Here is a 15115-nt window from a genome sequence, read left to right on the forward strand (position 1 = left end):
GGAGAAGCAATGACAAAGGGTAAGAGGAGAAACAGTTTCTTTGAGGATGGCTGGAAGAGGTTCCTAAAGGAACATACTTCTTAGGGTGCAGACAGAAGTGACAATTTTTGTCTGATCTGGCCACAGAAAGTGGTCTATATCCATGTCCAAACACACGTGCACAGCTGCAGACCACTTAAAAATGGCTAATCCAATGAAAATCTGAATCCTCATTGCATGAGGAGTCAGATGAAGCATTTCAAAACAGAGCTCATCTGTAAATTCTGTTTGTGCCTTCTCCCAGCCTTGAGCTGTTTTCAGAATGGGAGGGGGGAAAGGGAGTGGAGGGAGTTTGGTCTGGGGTTTTTTCAGCCATCACCGAAGGGTGGGATGGGTGTATAGAAGTCCCTTTGAGGTGGGGGGGGCTCTAATTCACCCACCCCACCCTTCAGCACTGGCTGCAGAACCCCTAGAAGGAGCTCCCTCTGCTCCCTTTCCCCCCTCCCATTCTGAAACAAGGACAGGCTGGGAGAGAGGAGTGACCTTGCCAGGGGAAACCAGCTGCAGGCTGGAAGCCAGCATCTAGATTCTCCTCCTCACCAACAACAGCGAACTTCTGTTTGGTTCAGGGGATCACTGTAACTCAGAACACTTCCTGCAAAGCATTCTGAGTTACAATGGGGAGATGCACTTCTGTCTGCGTCCCTAGTGCATGGTAAAAGCATTTGCTAGCAAATAAAAGATATTTCATGCATGGAATTCTGTACAGTAATAAAGGGATTCCATTTGGACTGCAGCTGCGTGGCTCTCTATTTAAGTACACTGTAGTCAGTGCTGCTGCTTGCAACCATGTGGTGCATTTTCTGCTAAGTGTTATTGTGCAATTCCACAAACCCATGGAGCTTCCTGGAAGCTTCCTGGTATCACCCTCCAAATCATCCTACCTACCACTCCTGTTCCAACCTGCACCGAACCTGCAAGTTGCTCAATGAACACAAAATGATCAGTCACACTGTTACCACCCATGCCAGAATCTCTTCAAACAAAACACACAACTTCAGGAATCCCATCAGGGCACCATTACACACACAAAACAGTGATGTTAGCAGTGGGTAGCCACAAGATGGCAGTAGAAATATGAAAACACAGCAATGAATGAATATATTGCCATACAATTATAACACAGAAAGACTTTGCAAAGATGAGGCAATTGCTAAAGGTAGCCTACATCTATGATATTTTTCAGACAAGCAGGCAGTGGGAAAAGACTAGTTTTCTTTTACACAATAGAATTTAAACTTGCTACATTTGTTTAGTTGCCGCTAGCATTCCTTGTTATTTTCTACTTATGGAACTAGTATGCTAGAATTCCTTTTTACTCTACCAATCCCGATACAACTTTTTCACATTTTGTTTTGAGGCTGATCCTATAAGGTGCTGAGTCTCCTTGAAAGTGCTGAGAAACATTAACTCACACCAGTTCCCATGAGAGAAGTCTCAGCTAATTTATTCTAAGAAATAGAATATTCAGTTTGTTAAATGGCTGTCTGTACCTTGTTTTCAAGTTCAGCATATTCAGTGAATGTAAAACACCAAAGAACTCTAGCCCTGTCAACGCCATCACATCACCAGCCATTATGTCAACTTCGTTAACATGGTCTAACATCTCATTAGCGCCTTTTGGCACATCCCCAGGAGTGGGAACATGCGTTTCCCCTGGGACAAAATAGCAGCAGCCTATATATGTGCTGCTGCTAGTTGTCCCTGGGGAATGCTCTTGCACGCATGCTTGGTGCATGGCAATTTGCCCTGGGTGGAGTAGGGGAGGCTGGGGTCAGCACCTGGACTGGCCCCAGCAGCTGTACTTTGGGTCTTGGGGGCCTCCCGGGGCTGCACATTGGAGTTCCACACATGCAGAGCCCGGCTGACAGCCAGAACATGACTCCTGGCTGGTCAGGCTCCATTTTCAGGCAGCACATGCTGTTGCCATGTGTGCCACACAAGGTTTTATTTTGTCCCCTTTTTTTTTAGATACTGGAAGTTCTCAGTATCTAATTTTTCCACCACACTGCAAATATACAGCACAGCAAACCAATTCACATGCACCGTGTGCATTTTGCAGTGCCTCAAAAGCCTTAAGCTGCCACAGAGTGCACATTCCACTCATGGGGGTGCAGCCTTTGTGTTTAAACTGCTTATTTAACATTTTCACACCAAAGTTATTTCTCAGGATCTGATTGTGACACTCCTTATTTTGCAAACACTTAGCAACTAATGCAACACTGTATATCAAAGACTGACAAAGCATCAGGCACAATTACAACCCTCACCATCTACTGTTCGTAGACAGACAGTCTCCATCTCATTTTAAATATCACAGCCAAAGCATTTAGGACCCGGGTTTTCAAGACTGCACAAGTGCCATTCACACTTCTGCTGCTTCATTCGTAAACAGGTTATTCACATGCATAAAGGGAAAACTAGAGTCAAAATTGTCAGGCTACACAGTTCTCAGCTTAAGAGGAAACAATTCTATGCACATTCAGGAAGCCCAGCTGAAGACATTTAAAAAAATCTGACACAAAGCAAATCTTATACATTTCTTCAAGCAGTTGAGAAAATGTGCAATTTTCAGGCAGCTTGTGTCAAAATGCATTGTAAAATCGTCTCTGCTTTGAAATGACTCTTTGACCTCTTAGAAATACAGGCAATGTCAGTAGATTTTTTTCTCTATGATCTCTCCATGGAGATGGCATTCCTTCACCATGGTTTGAATTTTCTAATAGCCTCATTTTTATTTTTCAAAGTTTATACATTTTCTGGCAATGTGGTATAAATTACTATGCACAGATTACCTGATATGCCAAAAGTTTTGTACGAATGTTAGCTAACTAATTCTTACCATTTGTCTGTATGGTAGATTAGTAAATATTATCCTGCGTAGCAGTTGCCATTAAAAAGTGAATGCCTGTTAAATAATACTGCACAGAGAAACCTTATATTACCAGTTTTCCCCTCTAATTAGGAAAGAAAATATCTACAGTAAACATGTAGTAAGAAGTTGATGAAGAACAAACTCAGAACCCAGATCCTCCAAGTTGCCTTCTGCAGGCAGGCCTCTGTGGCTATGTCTGCAGGACTGGGGTGCAAGACTGCATGGCTAAATACAGATAGTCAAAAAGCCTGAGACTGCATCAATTCAGTCTTCACAGGTTAATCTAAGCCAGGGCCAGCCCGTCCTATCCTGTAAAACCTGTGGCAACAGGGGGCCCCGCAACCAAGGGCCCCCTGCTCTGGCTGCTCACCCCCTCCCCTCTGGCCCCCCCGCCACCACTGGCTTCATACCTGGCCACTCAACACCCCCCACTCCAGCAGCTGGCTTCATGTCCAGCCATACACCAACCCCCACCCCCACTGCTGACGCCACCAACTTTGCAGCTGGCTGCTCACCACCTCTCCCCCACTGCCGCCACTACTGCCACCAGCTTCTTCAGCCTCTCACCAAACCCTGCCCCCCCCACCCCCTCGCGCTGCCCGCTTCTTTGACTTTGAGGCCCCAGGAACAGACATTCACATTTGATTCCAGAATGCAACCACATGCCTGCAGTGGCCCAGGCCAGAAGCCAGGGGCACTCAAACACACCTCTCTATTCATCTGGAGCAGACACCTTGGGCCAAGGCTAGCCTGCCCACCCTGCAAGGGTGGGGAGGGTCCCTGCAGAGAAGGTCCAAAGCATCCTGGGATGGTGGGGGACTATGAGTCAGCTTAAATGTGGAGGGGATCTGGAACAGAAGTTCAATAAACTGAATTAACTGAAATCAGTTAAGTTTGATACTACATCCATCCAAGTTTAGTGTCAACCGGTTTCGGACATTTGGAAAGAGGTTTATGAACACTGAACTTCTGTTGTGTTACAGATTTGAACTGGATTCCAATCACTTATACCAGTTTGTGTGTAATTTCTGTCCCTAGCCAAAATGTTAATACGAAATACATTAACTCACTTCCTTCTCCAGGCACTCAGTCTTTTCTGCTTTTTTGGGGGGCAGAAGTTGTAGAGTACTAAATATGACATTTGAATTCCTAACTTATCCTAAGTTTTAAAAATATATATGTGCATCACATGTAAAGCTAAGAACACATGCCCACATGCTGAACCTCAGCATTTTCATTGGAAGTTCTTATCTTAGTCACAGACAACAATGCAATTACAAGAATACGAGACAAACTGTTCAAGCATCTGTATTCTGTTATGATCATATGGATCTCTACAGAAGGAGTAAATCTTAAAATTTTGTGAGAAATTGCAATAGTTTTTGCTCAAAATATTTTTCCTGTTTTAAGTCTTTTAAAAAAAAGTTGCTGGCAAAGGATACTTACCTTTCAAATTAGTGACAATTAACACATGAAGGTTACTGTAAGAAAAGGCAGGAGGTTACTAAACTTGTGATCCTTCATGAGTACAGCCAGAAAAGCAATTTAAAGTGGTGTTCAGTGGACTGGAAGCAGAGTCCATCAGGATCAAGTATGCCAAGAACTGATGAAAAGGCCAGACAGGATTTTAGCCTGGAATTCTAAAATCATCAGCATTAAAAGGTACTACAGGCCACCTCACAAGTCAAATAACAGTATGAAATAAAGACAGTGGTCTAATGCACGTTCAGCTGCTGTTTACCTTGAACTCTCCTTTCAAAAGAGGTAAGGAACCAATGCTGCTATGGCCTGTTTGTGCCAGACCTTAAATGGAAGCAAAAGGGTCTTACTGCACTTCTCAGAGCCTTGAAAGAAACAAAAGGTCCTAGCCAATGCTCCATTCCCCAGCAAAGCAGGGACCCTGACAACCAAGGACGCCTGGAAATTAGTAGTCAAGCACATTGTTAGTGCCAGGTTTGTAGACAGCCTGGATGCTGCCAGTATCTGATCTCTTGTTAAGTACTTTGGGATTTGGAAAGAAAGGTGCTGCATGCAGGTAAATTCTATCCAATTCTCAAATCTGAGGTGAAAGTAGATACGCAGCAGTGAAACCTAGATGGGAAAAAGGAAATTAGTGACCCAACACAGAGACTAGCTCCTAATAACACCTGTCAGAGTCCCACCTGGAAAATCAAACACAAGTTGATCACACACCAATTTAAAATTGAACAAGGTAACTAGTTTGTTCAGTCAGTCCAAAGTCTGGCTCTCTTTTGTGGCTAAATTAAAACAAACCCACTTTTACTGAAGAAAAAAAAAAGTGTTAAGAACAAGACTGTAGATACATAAAACATCCTTTGTGCAAATGTTTAAAATCCTCCATCTTCCCCCCCCACATGCACTGTAAGAGTCACTTGCCCGTATAGAGGTCACCAATGTGTGTTCCAAATGGGTGCAGAAGAGTGCCTCCTATTGGTAAATTCACTAAACAACAACAAAACATGTGTTTTTTTTTTAAATGGAAAACACGCAAAGTATTTTGTGAACTATCAGGATGAAGTTCAGACAAATAAACCTCAACCTTTCACTCCAGTCCTTGGCATATATAGCAGAGACTACAGATTCAGCAATTCAATCTCCATATATTTTCTCTCAAATTATTCAATTTCTGGCCGCCAATCTTTAGATCTCCTATTGGATTTTGTTTCCATAAATAGATTTTTCACAGTGCAGGTAGAAAGTATATTTAATTTCATATTTCTTGAAACTGAAATAGCCAATATAAATGTCACTGTATATTTGTGCTTTACATTCTTCCCTGTGGCGCAATCCCCACCCCAGCTCAGAATCAGTGTGTTAGAATGCTTAACAACTCTTGTTTCATATTTGCACATCTACTACAATATTTTCTTTAACAAGGATTCTTTAATACCAAGTCTCTTTTTCTCATTTTCTTATGAATTATGGTATTAATAGTTAAGAAATTTGTTAAATATTTTTTTCTCAGAAGAAGAGACTCACATTCATTTTTCTTTTTAAAAAGCAATTTTTAGAACACACGTTTTAAAGAACAAGCCAGAATATACTTACCTCCCCCCTGCCCAAGTAAACAGCTATGCTTGTCCCTCTTCACTGGTATCCACAGTAACAACTACTGACTAGAGGATGACTCTGTGAGCACCCCTCTGGTTTGCAGTTGACAATGCCAGAGAGTGAACCCTGGTTTTAATGAAACCTGGATGCCAAATGCCACCTTCCACTTCCATCTTCATCTTTAATTGCAGTACATGTAATTGAAAATTCACTGGGAAACTTAAGCCTATCGCACTGATAGGGAAGTTTCTCCCCTTTTTCCACAGGAAATCCCAGGTCTCCTAGCAATCAGAGTACTGAGCATGCTTCCACCTCTATGTAGTTCCAACAGAATCATAATTTAGGGAGAGATTCTCACCCCTGACTTGCTGCACAGACAATACAAAACCAGTGGTCTGCCCTAACTTTCTTGCTGGCAGAATCCACCTGCCACCATGGCCCCCAATGTTCAAAGGATAAACAGAGCCTACAAATACTTCATACACCTCCCTCATTGCTCAAGAGGAGAGGGTACTTTAGGGGAAGAAGAGGACACAGTGGGCATATCTACATGTGCATTAAGTTACCATAATTACAGCGCCTTAAGTTTAGTACCTGTAATAACAGGAACTAACTTAATGCACTGTAATTGGCACTACTACATAGTAGCACCAGAACACGTCTTTTATGTGACTTTAATGCACAGGAGACTAATTCTACTTCACATTAGCATATTAGCACAGCTTTTGCTGTGACGTGCTAATGCACAGTAGAATTAGTTCACTGTGCTTTGAGTCTCTCTTGTAGATGCACCCAGTATATCTTCAACTGACAGTTGGTCTTTTAAGGATCATTGCCAAAAGATGCACATTACAGAAGCTACAAGACTGCTTTAAGTTGCACCTGCAGCTGAACTAGTAGGAGAATTAGGCAGCTATTTACATCCACTTAACTAGCTGACAGCCATTTTTCTCTGCTGTGTCCCACACAGGCTGAATACAGCAGAGTCTGGCCCATACTGCTGGTATGAATTAACTACTGAATTATCCAAATAATTCCCCATGCATTCAAATACAGGCCCCTTTTCCATTCACTTATTCCTTTCTGACAGTGCAGGGCTATTGCTGCTGTAGAGAATTTAAGCTCCAAGAACTAAGCCCAATGGAACAACCATTCCCCATTACATCATTGTCATCATTTTGCTTATTTCTGGCAGTTTCCACCATGTGCTGCATGCCTCTGCTAGTAAGGCCTCTTCTCCAACCCTCCTGCAGACCCTAACAGTCCTGAAAACCCCAAATGGGAGGACTTTGTACCAGTGCCACACACTGGAGATATTTCCTCTCATCTTTGAGTGTCTGACTAAGATGGAAGTAGGAGCCCTGCATGTGGAGAGATGCAAGTCCAGCCCTTGCCCGCTCAGAAGGTATGATAGCCACCAGGGAGCCTGCAAATAAAGACATTGAGCTTTAAGTCCAAATGAGTCGTCATCCTCCCTTCCTCCTCAGAACCCAGAAGTAACTCCTCTGTGACGAGATGCAAATGCACTTTTGCTCAAAGTAGGGCACAGCTGCACTACCGCAGGAGACTACGACCCTGGCTCTAGGGAAGGAAAAACCCAGATCAGTCCTAGAGCTGGTGAAGGTTTGTCCTCTTCCTCCCCCACCACCCACTCAACTGCATTACCCAAGCTACAGCCCACTCCACACCCATCTCTGCAGGGGGGACAGCTGGCATTTGAGGAGCAAATGCTCCCACCCAAAAGAGCTGGATGATTTTAACTGAGCAGTGAGATTTTGCATTACCTTCATTTTCTTGTAGGCAGTAACATGGCAAGGAAGATTGGCACCTGGGGCAAAGCCCACAGCAGTAGTCCACCCTTACCCCGTGCACAGATCTGGTGGGCACACTCCAGCCTCCACTCCTCCCAATGCTTGGTCAGGAATGTATGCGGGGTGGGAGCTGCCCTCCCCCCATCCCAGCGCCTCCCCAAATGAGGCACTTGCAGCTCCATCCTGCACCCCACCTGGGCCGAGCCTGTTGGTGCCTCTTCGCTTTGGCACTCAGGGCAATCACCCCGCTCGCCCCCCACTTGCTACGGCACTGCTTATAGGTTACTTAGGCTAACAAGAAATGTGGAGGAGAACTGAGCAGCTAGAAATAAGTATGAAGGGGTAACAACTGAAAATACTTTTAATAATATAAGAACTACTAATGCACCATGAAATTTACAACAACAAGTAACTGAATGCACAATATTAAGGTATTTCATTAAGCATTTTATGCCAAATTAAGCTTCTGGAATAGTGTTTATGCTACTAGACTCCATTTAATCAAAAACTATTTTTAATATTTAGTGAGAGTAACTTTACAATTAAGAATAAAAATAGTTTCAAGGGTTTTTTATATTACTGTATCTACTTTTGTGACTTGGGTTCTTTAAAAAAAATGAAAAAACAAAAAACCCAAACAAATTTGGTATTGCTTTTGGTTTAAATGGGCTTCTAATGTCAACACAGAATGACTTAGCAAGTGGTTATCCTGGAGCCTTCTCACCAGAGCAATATGCTCCAGAGGAATTTTCTTAATGTGATGCGATCCAGGTGCTCAACTTTTTGGTCCTACTGCCCACATGGGAGGAGTGGAGCCTATTCACAATCAGACTGGCCCGGGGGATCAGAACTGCCCTTTCCCATACCCTGCACACTGGCACATCCTCCTCCTGCCCCCACACCCCAAGATTGGGTCCTGGGGGACCAGCACCTCCCTCTCTTATACTCCCATGCGCTGGTATTGGGTCCAAGGGCCTGGCACTTCCCTGTTGGCACTGGGCTTAAGAATCAGATACCTTGTTCTGGGTGGACCCAAAACCCTCAGACCAAGCGCTACCTCTCCAACTGATAATAGGCGAAGTTTACTGATACACAGCGATAGCAGATAAGAATAATCCATATAATTCTATATCTACCAGTCCTAGAGCTGCCACCACAGTCAAGGTACATCTGGCTAGTACGCAAGCTTCACTCTGAAGTTCTCACTTGAATGTCAGATGTAAGTGGCCTGGAGGTTGGAGGCTGAGGCCCACCCCCAGTGGGGTAGGTGAGGCAGGCTGGTGGTGTGCTCTGTCCATGGTAGCCTCAGGTTCCCCTCTTGGGGACCCTTTGCTGTTCTGAAATTTCTCTTTTTGTATTCTTTTTCCCTCTGTGATGACTCTTTATGTTTGGGCATTGCTGATTGGTCCCTCTGTGGCCATCATCATAGGTGACACGTAGAGGAGGGGGCACAGGGAGACTGGCTGCCGCTGAAGCCGCTGTTGGCTTCTCTGGGCAGTTGCTACCCCCCCACACCCGCTCGCTGCAAATGTGACCACCGGCGGCTGCGGGCAGTCCCTGCTTGCCACCCTGACCTTGCCCCTGGCACCACCGCGGCCATCTGTGGGCAGTCCCCACTCAACCTGCCCTCACCAATGACATCACTGCAGCTGCCTGGGGGTGATCCCTGCTTGCCACCACCATGCTGCCGCTGCCTGTGGCCAGTCGCCATGCCCCCCCAGCCTCCGGGGGCACACATCATTCATGGTGAACATATTTTCTATGTTCTGTCCTATCAGCATATTCCTTTGTTTCACAAACCCATCACATGCATGCATCCTAATTTGGGCTTTTTACGGGCCTCCTAATTTGGTGTCTTCCCCTAAACTGGAAATCTCAAGAGCTCTGCAGGTGGGCACTGCAACCTGGTGCCACTTTATCTCATGTTATGGAATAGTGTGGTAAATGTCTTCAGTTTTCCAGTCTCTGTGTCTGCTTGCTGCTGGCCCATGTCAGACATAGTGGGCCTTGAAGACACTGTAAGAAACAGGCTTTTAGAAATCAATTAACTCTTGCCATTGCTCTGGACCATTGTTGTAATGCATATCTACTTTACCTACAAGCCAAATCCCAAAAGCAAAACCTCTAAAGATCATTTTCTTAGCCATCATCCCTGCCTGGCCCCCCACACTGGGATTGGGCCTTGGGCCCAGTGCTACCCCCTTTTGCACTGGGATTGGGTCCTGGGGCGTTGCCCCTGCCCAACCCTATGTACTGGGATTGGGTGCCAGATTCAGTTTTCAAGGCTCCCCCTGATTCCAGAAATTTGGCAGTGCCACTGTTCTCCTGCTGCCAAATTTCTGTACCTATAGCGAGCCCCACGGTTTGGACAACATGGCGTTGAGGGCCAGATCTGGCCCATGGGCTGGAGCTTTCACACCCCTGTACTATGAGGTTTACACTTCCTAAAAACACCAGTCAGGTTTTTTGTTAGTAGAAAGCAGGAACCCACAAAACTCTGGGGTGTTCTCAGACACTATGCAAGACTCAGTTGTTTTTAACATCAAAATACGCAATATATTGGTCTCATTTAGAAAGCAGGATCCACAGAGGATGTACTATATTTATTCAAGAAAAGACCACAACAGTTGTAGCACAGTCTCTAGATTTCCTGCTTTTATGCCTCTTTAGGATTAGGGCTACAATTGCCTTAAAATTTGCCACAGTCTGTTTTTTCTGCAGCTGAGCTTTCCATCTGGCTTAACACATAAGCTCTGTGTCCAGTGAAAAACTCACCCCTGTCATGGGGCTTGACTTGATTAACAAATAAGGCAGAAATCCAATCCAGTTCTTCTACCTGAGGTTCTTCCGAGGATGCCAAGTTCAGTGCTGCTCATTCCACACTGGTAGCCTTCTCTGAATCACACTGAGGAGCCCTCTGTTAGGGTAGCCCAGCCTGGGAGCCTCTTTCTTCCTATGTAATTATGTTCATTTTTTAGCAGGGTCAGGCAGCTTTCCATGCAGGACTCAGTAGCCATCTCAATTTTACTTGAGGAAGGTAAACTGAAGCAAGGTTCACTCTAATACACTGTCCAACAGGGCATGCTGCTAAAGTTGTTTTGGTTTGCCAGGGCTTTGGGAAGTGAAAAGGAAGCCAGGTCTTAAAAGGGCTTCCTGAGTAATCGAGCCAGAGTCCCTGCAACTGCAGGTAACCATGTAAATCCAAAAGGGTCCCTGAGAACATCTGATCCACCCCCTCCCACATATCACAGAGCACCCCAGATACTCCATAAGGGGGTTAGGCACTTTCATATAAAAGATGGAGGCCTCAGAAACTACAACATGTCACACAACCAACGGGACTATTAAAGACAGGGAGCTTGTCAGGTGTGATGATCCTAGGAAACAGACTCTGCTCCAGGCTTTAGAAAAGGTCAAAGAAACTTCAGCCGTCCTTGTGAATCAAACCTGAGAGAACCTTTCTTCCCAACACCAGCAGTCAGTTTAACATGGAACATGTAACAAGAGGCACCTAAGAGATGTCTCTGTGACACGCAGGGCACCAGCACACCACACTCAATTATCCACCTCCAGTCATGGACAGTCTCCAAAGCTATACCCCAAGAACCCACTTCTCTCCCTTACCTCGCATTCACAAGCCCTAGCTTATAGCAAAATTTCTGTACACTCCAGGGAATTATGCAATTATGCACAATCGCATAATATTACACAGTACCCTGGGATGCAACTGGTGAGTGGTAAGTGGAGCTCCTGCCTGCAGCAGAGGAGGTGTGGGTTTGTGTGGGGTTTGTGGGTGGGTATGGGCCCTCCTCATCACATGCTCCCCGCCCCACAGTGCACAGCCCTGCTGCTGGTGGCAGCAGCTGGTAGCCAGGGCAGGCACAGCCCCCAGTGCTGCAGCTCCAGCTGAGTGCCTGGGGCTACATATGGTTCTTGCCTGCAGTGCTGCAAGCCCCACATGCTGACACAGAGCCAGCCCAGTCTGGTCCAAAGGCACCCACCAGCAGGCTGAACCAGGTTCTCTGTGCCAACATGTGAAGCCCCCAGGATTTGCTGAAGCCATGTACCACCAGGGGCTCTGCCTGCTGCAGCCAGGAGCACCCCAAGGGCCTGGCAGTGGTGTGGGCTGTGCCAGGTGGGGTCTGGTGGTAGGGGATGGGCACAGGGGATTTGTGTGTGGGAGGGCTGTGCATGGGGTGGTGGCAGCAAGGGCTGTACTGCGGGGGCTTTGCACATGGCACCCTGTGGTGGGAAGCCCACACCCACCTGCAATTCCCACATACTCCCTCACAAACCCCACAAACTCCCATACCCACACCCACCCACAAACGCCACATACATCCATGTCCCCACACCTCCACATACACCCCCAACCACATCCCACACACCCACACTCAAAAGTACTTGCATATATTTCTAAAGAAGGTTCAAATAGTGTATTTAGTTTAACCTGTAAAAAGAAAATGTAATTCATTTAGCATAATTTTGAATTTTTCTGCACATAATTCCTTAGGGTGTAGTTCTTGTATTAGTCCCTAAGTGCATGAATTTGCATTTTGTTTTATTAAATTGCAGACCATTTCTATTATTTCAATGCACATAGTTGTATCAGTTTTCATGCATGCTAACCTAGTCCTCATTCTTAGCAGTACCTCCCAACAATATATCCAAGGCTATATGTGAAACAAATATATTACACTGCTTTACATTAATGGTTGATTAGTTAATTTACCCAGGGAATGTTGGTTGTTGGTAATTTCCTAAAATACAGTTTTTCCATCAAGAAAAGCCAGCTCTCCAAAACTGTCTGGGAACATATCAGCATCAGTCAATTTGTCAGGAAGGTTTTGTCAGATCCACTGTGGAATTTTGGATCAAAGAAAGGCAGAAAGAGAGAAAAAAATCCGGAAATCACAAGTTGCTCAGGTTTTAGGATACTTACTTGTAATTTAAGAGCCCAAGGTTAAAGACCTTGGAAAACAAGCAAAGGTAGGAATATTGCTGTCCCATTTCAAGCTGTCCCACACCCCAAGTGAATGCCCTAACCACTGGCCTACCACAAGAGAAGGATGAGAGGGGATCTGGTGGCTATTTACAAACTCACTGGGGGGGGGACCAGCAAGAATTGGGGGAGGCTGTTCCCCCGGGCACCATCTGGGAGTTACTAGGAATAATGGCCACAAATTGTTAGAGAGAAGGTTCAGGCTGGACATCAGGAGACATTACTTTACAGTTAGGGCTGCCAGGCTCTGGAATGGACTCCCAAGGGAGGTGGTGGTCTCTCCTACCTTGAGGGTCTTCAAGAGGAGGTTGGACAGCTATTAGGCTGGGGTGTTATGACCCCAGCACTCATTCCTGCCCAGGGCAGGGGGTCAGACCTGAAGATCTGTTTAGGTCCCTTCTGACCCTAAGCAATATGAAACTATTTTAGGGTTCTGTGAAAAACTCCTAAAGGTTTCAGGTTCATCTCAGTGCAGACTCACATTTTGCAAACTTCAAGAATGTATCCAAAATGGGGACACCATCAGATTCTCATCTGGAACCTTGACCCTAACTGACAAGCTGCTTAATGCTGCACACATACATCAAAATGATGCAAGTCTAGGTAAACAATTACCTGCTTTTCATGTTCCCTTCTGGGGCTGTACATAGAACAAGTAACATTTCCAAATATTGGGACTGGTCTGGACTTGCTTTGATTCAAATCTTGAAGCTTGCACCTGAACAGAGGTAGGGGCTGCCAAGAGTTGAAAAGTGTGTGACTTCATTTTCTTGTAAGTAACATTAGTCTCATATACTATTGATGCTAGTTTCCAGGTTGTAATGAGAGAACAGCAGGAACAGATGCCTAAGCAAGAGACAGCCAGAAGTACTTGTAAGATGCTTCTGCTCTAGCCACTAACAGCATAGCTTTTCTATTAAGATTATCTACAACACAAACAGTGAAACTGAGAAATCTGAGTTTTTAAAACTGTAATTAACAAGTCATGTTATTTGTGATCCCTGCTTCCAAAATATTTACATTTCTTCAAACCATATCTGATACATTTATCAGCAGGGATCCTGGTTCTCTCTGATAAAAAAATCCCCATTTTTCCAATAGAAAAAAGTAACCCAAAATCCACATTTTCCATGATTAAAATGGGTGTGGGTGGCATTTCATTTTAATCACAGAAAAATGTAGACTTTGAGTTACTTTTTTATATCCAACAATGGGGATTTTTTCCTCAGAGAAAACCAGGATCCCTGTTTATCAGCCAGACTTCCAGTTCTGTCTTAACAGAGTAGTGTACAAGTCGCATCACCAAATTTCGTTTTTCTCAAGGTATGCCATGCAGTTGTAGTATCAATTACTCAAACAATTTCAATCCATCTAGACACTAATGTCATTCATCCACAGAGGTCCTTTTGGAATAATTTACATAGAAACTGCCTTTACATGCTAAATGAAAAATATTCAGCCTTTAGTGAATGGAATTTGAATTACAATCCTACCACATGTGGTTCAGCTTTATTCATGCTATTTATTAAATAGGAAAGAAGGTGATGCAGTCAATTACAAAGCAATTACCTGAACAGTTATTGCAAACCTGTGCCCGACAATAATTATTATGCCTTGCACTGAAGAGACACTTGCCCTTGATTTACACAGAGCTTGCCTACATGCTACCTTCTATCTACCCAAAACGGATCCTGACCCCATTTACACTTAATTGAGCCAAACAGAATCCCTTTGTTCTGGTATAATCACTTTCTGAAGGTAGTACATCTCACTCCAAAACCTGATCTTTTAATTTTCTCTTTCTACAGCACTGATGAGGCTTTTTTGCTTTGCTGTGCTTTGTTTCTTAAATGAGGAATAAAATTCAGGCCATGGTCAAGCCTTTGATTCAGGAAAAATAAATACCCAAGATGCTTGATGATGATAACGATGACCGCTTTTTCAGCCCTTTTCATCACAGACCACAAAATACTTTACAAACCAAATCAATTGTAGTTATCCATTTTGAAGTGACAGGGAAACTAAAGTCAACAAAAAAAGACTCAAACTGCAGAGTATCCCAAATTTGAATAAAAACCACTGTGGTGGTGCCAAATGCAACACAAATTTTGGATCACATTATCACCCCCTTATAGTGGGCCACAAAGTTACCTCTTTTCTTCCTCCATTCCCAACTTGCAGATCTTGCTGCTACTTTCTGAATCTCGGTCTGCATCTCTTTCTTTATTGCAGCAAAATGCACACCTTCTGCGTTTGCTTGTCTCTACCGTTGCTCTTGCCGCTACTTCTCCTGCTCTTCCCTTTAATCTTCTCTTT

At 44.5% G+C, this 15115-nt stretch overlaps 1 protein-coding gene and 1 long non-coding RNA gene across 2 annotated transcripts in view; both read right to left on the minus strand.

Annotated features, from left to right (window-relative positions):
• Positions 1-15115, minus strand: part of CAMTA1 (calmodulin binding transcription activator 1) — a 1745066-nt gene that overhangs the window by 991122 nt on the left and 738829 nt on the right. The gene's annotated exons all lie outside the window — the stretch shown is intronic.
• The window catches only part of LOC109293584, a 13160-nt gene continuing 7685 nt past the window's right edge, over positions 9641-15115 (minus strand). The window contains exons 2-3 of the long non-coding RNA XR_002096337.1: positions 12093-12100; positions 9641-9949 (exon numbers count right to left, since the gene is read on the minus strand). This is a non-coding gene — a long non-coding RNA (uncharacterized LOC109293584). The remainder of the gene's footprint in view (positions 9950-12092; positions 12101-15115) is intronic.

This window comes from Gavialis gangeticus, unplaced genomic scaffold (assembly GCF_001723915.1).
Source record: "Gavialis gangeticus isolate Ggan-Ray unplaced genomic scaffold, GavGan_comp1, whole genome shotgun sequence".
NCBI lineage: Eukaryota > Metazoa > Chordata > Crocodylia > Gavialidae > Gavialis > Gavialis gangeticus.